At 33.6% G+C, this 7517-nt stretch overlaps 1 long non-coding RNA gene across 3 annotated transcripts; it reads right to left on the bottom strand.

Moving 5' to 3' along the window:
- Nucleotides 1-843: 843 nt before the first annotated feature.
- Nucleotides 844-6660, bottom strand: LOC107806217 (uncharacterized). Of its 3 annotated transcripts, XR_001652604.2 has the most exons (6): nucleotides 6499-6657; nucleotides 5312-5401; nucleotides 3531-3627; nucleotides 3410-3462; nucleotides 3032-3114; nucleotides 844-1332 (listed from the first exon to the last, which is right to left on the bottom strand). It is a non-coding gene; the product is annotated as an uncharacterized LOC107806217 (long non-coding RNA). The 3 variants fall into 3 exon arrangements; XR_001652603.2 differs by having other exon boundaries at nucleotides 844-2454; nucleotides 3531-5401; nucleotides 6499-6660; XR_001652602.2 differs by having other exon boundaries at nucleotides 3531-5401; nucleotides 6499-6658.
- Between the last annotated feature and the right edge of the window lie 857 nt (nucleotides 6661-7517).

The raw sequence follows: 7517 nt of genomic DNA, 5'->3' as shown, positions 1-7517 counted from the left end.
TGAGTCGTGCAATAAATAAGTATAACTGTGACTGGGTATAGATTTTTCAACCGAAAACAATGAGAGGATAATAAGAAAAAGACCCCTAAGGGTCCAAAAAGCTCTGGCACAAGGCCTAAACTTGGCATTCAACCCAATTTACAGAAACTCTTTCTAAAACACATACGTATCATATAGTTTCAAACAAATATGCAACTTTACAGTTGCTATGGGATGGACCAAAGTTGCTATGGGATGGACCAGGTCATAATCCCCAACGATTCACGCCTACACGCCCGTCACCTAGCATGTGTGTCACCTCAAAATAGTAAAACAATACGAAATCCGGGGTTTCATACCCTCTGGACTAGATTTACAATCGTTACTTACCTCAAGCTGATCAAATCTCTACTCTGCGATGCTCTTGCCCCACTACAAGAAAAAGTGCCTATAGCGAGGGGAAAAAGAGTCTTTAGCGAGGAAAAAACTGGTCATTATAAGCTAGTAACGACCGGATAAAATTCGATCGTCGCCGGTCGTTAAAAGCTTTGACGTTAAAAGTTAACGACCGGACTGTAAGTCGATCGTTAAAGAATATTTAGAGACAACATAAACTCCGGTCGTAGTATGTCTTTTTTAGCGATAGATTTTTCCTTCGCTAAATAGTCATTCTGGTCATCAAAAATATTTATGGGAGCAACGAATTTGGTCGTTACAGGTACTTTTATAGCCCAAATTTCCCTTCGCTAATGAGAAGTTTTACTAAATATAATTATAGAACTTTATTTTACTGAATATAAAATAATTATTTCATATGCTTTCATACACATACGACACAATCAAACCTATATTAAATAATCAGAATTCATATGAAACTTCATCATTGATACAATGAACTAAAGAATAATAAAACCATCCAAATTGTATGACAATATTTTAACAACTTCTAAACGTAGAAAAAAATGCATTCAATGTACATCAGATATCTTTAAACCACCCCAACAAAATAAATTTCTTGTATTTCAACTTTTTCCTCTGCACTTTTTCAAGGATTGATATTTCGAACTTCCAAATTCTTGATCTGCTACACTTTACTCGTATATGATTTGTATTAGAACTACTAGACCATGCGAAGCAATTTGCAGTCTAAAGTAATCTTTATTTGCAAAATTGCAACTAAAGATTATCTCCAGATGATATCTCATGCTCAATTCTAGGTAAGCCTTCACGGCACTTTGACTTTACCAAACATGATCCTTGCAGCTTGTTGGATTATGCCTTCAACATCTCCATAACTTGAGCAACCTTGAAAGTGTTAAACTTTGTTGAGAATCGAAGAAAATCTAGTGTAACCTGAAAGACACCGTTATGAAGAAGCAAATGCCTCTCCATTAGAATTGGACTTTACATAGTTAGTGAAATGTAAATCTTCTAATATAAAGTAACATATGCATCGTAAAAAAGCTACAACACTTAAAGATTTGAATCACAATATTAGGTGATATGTTACTACAGTTAGCTGATGCATGAAAGAGGAAAGTTATAATGAGTACATAAACGTGTTTAGTAAGCAGAACATAAATAATCACACAATCAAGTGCTTTCACAGTTCAATCAAGTGTTTAGTAAGCAACCCTCTTTGTGTTTATCAGTATATAAAGAATCACATAATTTCTTTTGCGATTAACTGTCTAAGAAATTGTTAAATCTGATTCAAGCTTTGAAAAATAGGTTATTAGCCCATTCATATTTATTGGAAGAGAAAAAATAGCTCATTCATTATTATCAGAAGAGAAAAAAGAGCTCATTCATTATTTAAAGGAGCGCAAATTATTAACTTGGTTTTAAAAGAGCTGCTGAATCTGATATGATAGGCAAAATGTGGGAAATAGGAAGCAGAAATAAAGTTCTCCAGAAATAGCATGCACTACTCCACTCCCATTAGGTATAACGTTTTCGGTTCAATTAACAAAACACAATTAAAGAACTAAGAGACAACTAAAAACTATGTAAAAATTTAAATCAATTAACTCAAGATGACAACATGTCCATTGTTATATTACTGTTAGTAGGCAATCTTCAGTTTACTCATGAATTTTTCTAAAGTAATTCTTCGAGCTTTAATTAATCCACTTCAGATTATATCCTAATTCTGCTCTTCCTCTTATTATTGCTTTTACTTTACTAAACGTGATGAATAGGCATTAATTTATAGTTCTCAATCTTTCTTTAATGTCACTCAAAACAATCTCCAGAGATTTACGTCAACAGAAATGTTAAGCACAAGAGCATTTTATTCCATTACAAATGATCCAAAAAAAGAGAGCATTTTATTCAATTATATAACAACAAGTATCACAGAGCTCAATGCAACAACTTAGACAAAGAAAAGAATTATATGTGGAACTTAGTCATTTGGTCAGGATCCTTCTTCAATATACCCACTTTTCTCACTTTCTTCCTCTCTTTCTTGTTCTGGGGAAATATTAAAAAACAAAAATAAATAAATTCCACATAAACCCCACCTAATAACTTGTTACGGGATATTCAAACAAACAGCTCTTCATAAGAACCATCCTTTAATTTTCCTTTTGTTTCAAATAGATGTCTCATAAGATTCAAAGTTTGTCTGCATGTACATAAAAACGTAAAATATGCAAGTAAAAATAATAGGTTTGAAGGTTATGTCCACAAAAGCATATAAGCAAAACAATTGTATCATATTACAAATGATATAAACATGTAGCCACTGCTAGATAATCGATCTTTCCTATCAGAGAATTAATCTCATAATTTTAGAGGAGTCCTATAATAAGGATGAAGTATATGAAGCCATATTTAAGACATTTAGAATGAGGATACATGAACATATATCTATAACAGTTCAAGTGCAAGAAAAATGTCAATTAACATAAAGCAATCTACATGAGATTATCATCTCTTTTTTATAAATAGACCACATTACCACAGTCTAAACAAAAGTTCCAATTTTTTACAATAATATGAATAAAAGTGAATCAAGAGAGAAAATATCTTAACATTAAAAGATTACCCATGTTCTGTTGAGATTATTTATGACTAAATTCCATATGCTTTCTGAAGCAGACATTCTTTGCTGAAATCCATTGAGCAAATCTGAAGCACAAAAATATCTTGGATGATTAGTTTAAATAAATTAAACACTTTGAGACATAGCTTCTTAATTCAAAAACAACATGAGAGACATAAATTTCTTCTAATAGTTTAACTATATGATAAGGGTATCACTATTTCTATTTGGATTTACGAAGCAGCAATTACTTGGCAGCAAAAATAGATAACATGGTATTATCTCTTTATATCTGAAGTTTTGAACAGCAGAGCTTAAAACTTTGTTTGGAAAATTACAAGTTGTTCCAACATGAGTTTCTGGTAAAGAATTTTAACTCACACGTTCAGTTGTCTCTATTCCCATTAAGTTACAACAATGTCTTGGCTGTCTCGCTGGAAATAAGTTAAACATACATTAGAAAAGTTTTTAACTCAAATAATCCTGTCTCAAATGTAATTACCCTCTTTCCCGGCATTTTATGCTCCAAATCCTATCTTTTGAAGTCTTGCGATTCCTTTGTAGCAGCAAATCTCTATATTTTTTTTGTTTATGATCTCCTGAAATATAAGTAAGACAGAGGGAATCGAAACATAAAACAGATTCGGAAAATATTTTTAATAAATGGAAAAAAGTTCATCTAAGTGAACTGATGAGCCAAAATTGAGGTACACCCACCTTGATTCGGAACTGAAATTTTGATATTAAAGAGAGTCACTGCATATTAGTCGAAAATCTAGAAAAGGCAAATATTTCTAAGCAATTGAATTCTTTACTACTCCAAAAAATGTGTTGGTCTTTAGCAAGATGAACCGGTGACCATGCCACAAAATAAAGAAAATAGGACAGCAAAGAATACAAGAAAATAGAATGGAACAATTTTACTGTGAGAAGCATGTAAATCGGGTTAAAAGCAATAATTTCAGCACAAATATTCATTAGTCTACTTTTCTATAGTTCCACATATGTAAAACAAAAAGATAACTGTTATTCTTGAGTAACAAATTCAAGTTCAACAGAAAGAACTACCAACGAAATGGAGCACAATGAATTGACCCATTTTTCTGAAATTTTATTATTTTCTCTCTTTCTCCAGCTTTTCCCTAGGTCCAAGATTTAAAAATACCTTAACACTGTCGACGGTATCTAATTCCAGCAATTAGAATACATGAAACAGAAGCTTTGAGCAAGTGCAAGATCAAATAAAAAAACTACTTAGATTCAAATTAACAAAAAAAACATGGACATGACCATAAATATAGAAGGTTCACATACCAGCTAAGCTCTCGGAATACTAATTTAGACATAACGCAACCAGTAAGATACATGCTTCAAAATTAACAGTAAAAGCATTCAATAGCAGAAAGGATACTCTAATTTCAGTATGCACAAGGTGACGGAGAGATTAAGTTATATTTGTGTATGACTTGTGATGCTCACCGAAATTTCATAACAAGTACTTTCATCATATTAAATCACTTATGCTTCTGCAAAAGCTTTCATCTCCATCACCAACCTATATACTTTCTATGAGAAAGAAATTAATTTGTACATCTTACATAGTAGTAGTAAAACTTAGTGGATAAGAGACAGAATATCAGGAGGGTGCAGAATCTAAACTAAACTCACACTCCCAACAGTTATCTCACGTGGATTATATAAAGGAAAGATCTTTGGCATAATTAAAAAAAAAATTCCCAAGTTTAAAGCAAGGCTCAAGGAACAATAGAATCCATTATTAGGGGAGCAAACTCTAAAAGAATTGAGCCGTTCACTTTTAAAGGTAGACAACGCAATATCGGAAGAATGTTCAGAAGTTTAAACATCTAAAAGTGTTCCCCTTTCATGAGTTACTAATAATTTGTTTGATTTGTTTTCTTATTGGTAATGTAAATAGCTCATAGAGTAGAAAATAAATGCACACTTTATATTTATCCCCAACATTACATAAGAAATGCTACTCTGTTCATCTTTAACTTCACCACATATAGTGATTCAGTGTGGTTCTCCAATTATATTTGGTTAGGAAGGAGATTCTTTCAACACTTTTTGACTCATAATTGAGTCCCAGCGAGAAGAATGACGATTGCAATGACGAGCATTTTAAAAACATTTACTGACCTGTATATTTGACAAAAAGAAACTAAGGAAAAAGAGGGCAGCCACGAAGCAAAATCGAAAATACAAGTTGCGAAAATGCGGACGAAGCTGAAATTAACATATGCCAGGGAGAACTCATAACACCTGGTTAGCTGTTAGGCCTAATTCTTTACTCAACTTCTCCTTTGCATCATGGTCATGATACTGATTTTCCTTGAAGGATTCGTAGAGCCTCTGTAACCCCAAAAGAAATTGAGCTGAAGTGGGGAAATGCATGAAAACTAACAAAGAATATTCTTTTAGTAAAGTAAAGAAATAAGTCGATCAATTGCTCTAAATCACAAACTAGGTGGGTCTGCCATATGAAGCCTTCAGTCACAATTCATTCTAAAACTAATCAAACTGTCTCTTCAAGCAAATTCAAAAACCATGATAACAAAAAATAAAAATCATACATCCATACATCTTTTAAAAATACTTTATATCAAGTAACCAACAGGGGAAAACAGCAAAGAAGGTCGGCTACTGGATTCAGTGAAATCGGTACCTCAGCAACCTAAACATTAATCATGCACCTCTTTAAGAGTTGAAAGAGTAACAATAGTTCACTATAATGACAAGTGCTTGACTGCTTTTACAACTTAAGCACCTATTATAATGATCAATCTATGGGGAAAAATCAACTAATCATTTCCACAAATACTGGACAACAATTCTCTATAAGAGATTGTGAAAAATTAAACAAAATATAAAAAGCCATCACAAGATATATTGCTACAAGTTGTGAACTGGAAACATAACAAGTCAGTGAAGTAAAAACTCAAACACCAAGTTGATATCTAAAACTAAATAGATATACCTTTATGTAGTAACACCCAAAACAATGCAAATCATTGTTAAGCTACGATCGTCAAAACCACGACCTAATTTTCACGCATTGAGATTTATCCTTCTAAGGCTCTAAATTTTTGTGAACCCAATTGGAGAACGACGGAATCTTTTACTCAACACAAAGGAAAACAGAAGTCATGCCATGAAAAAGGAGAAAGCCAATGAAAAGGAGTAGAATAGATAGAGATGATGATATGGTGATTACACATTGAAACTAACCATTCCGCAAATTCATATTTCTTAAGCCCAGATTTAAATAATCAAAAAATTCTTAAGCCCAAATTAAGATAACTGAAATCGATCATACAACAAATTCTTGATTCTAAACCGACCATGCCACAATTCTTGAACACCAACATCACCAAAGTGAAACCCAAATCACAACCCTATTAATTTGAACCAAAATTAATATATAAAAAGAGTAAATTTTCTAATCTTACCTTGATGAGAAGAAACTCTAAACTAAGCAGTTGATGCCGGCTGAGGTGACAAACGGTTTTCTCTTCTCCCATAAATATCTGATAGCAGTTTTAGGCTTTGATCAGCAGTAGACTAAGGGTCTTTTTGGAGGGGAGTGGGGCGGGTGTAGGGTGAGTTGGGGAAAAGCGAGGGAAAATATAGCGCCTATTTTTTTATTGGTTAATTATAATTTTTAACGACCAGATATTATAATTTTTAAGGATAGAATGTTATTACTTCGTTAATGTCAAACTAAAAATTAGCTTTAACGACCGGAAAAAAGGTTGGTCGCTATTAATACATTTATAACGACCAGATTCATGTCCCTTCGTTAAGAAATGGTCGTTAAAAAGCATATTTCTTGTAGTGCCCCTCGACTCGGCCTCCAATCGCTCCGAATCTATTCACAACCAGAACAATACCATCAATATGTGCTAATGGAATGAATTACACAAGAAAAACTATCAAATTAGAGACAAATCTCGAAATCCACTCAAACCCGGCCCCCGGGGCCCACGTCTCGGAATCCAGCAAAAATTACAAACCAAAAAGCCCATTCACTCACGAGTCTAACCATACCAAATTTATCAAAATCTGACATCAAATGGTCTCTCAAATTCTCAAATCAATCTCTCCAATATCCCAAGCTCTAACCTCCCATTTTCACCCCTCATCTTCACTAATTACATGATTAAACAACGAAAAATCACCACATATACAAGTATTAAGGCTCAAGCAATTTACCTCATTGATAATCCCTTGAATCCCTCTTCAAAATCACTCCCAAAAGCTTCAAAACTGACTGAAAATGGTGAAGAATGGACCAAAAATCGCGAAGGGTTCAATTTATACTTTCTGCTCAGGCTTTTATGCACCTGCGGCCTAAATTTCGCACCTGCGATGCCGCTTCTGCACCAAAATGTCCCTATCTGAGGAAGTCAGTTAAGTCTTCAAAGCCGCACCTGCACCCCAGTTCTCGCACCTACGGGCCCGCAGATGC

This window comes from Nicotiana tabacum, chromosome 10 (genome assembly GCF_000715075.1).
Source record: "Nicotiana tabacum cultivar K326 chromosome 10, ASM71507v2, whole genome shotgun sequence".
In the NCBI taxonomy this organism is placed as follows: Eukaryota; Viridiplantae; Streptophyta; class Magnoliopsida; order Solanales; family Solanaceae; genus Nicotiana; species Nicotiana tabacum.
The sequence above is the reverse complement of the archived record's forward strand: the minus strand, read 5'-3'. Positions and strand labels throughout refer to the sequence as shown.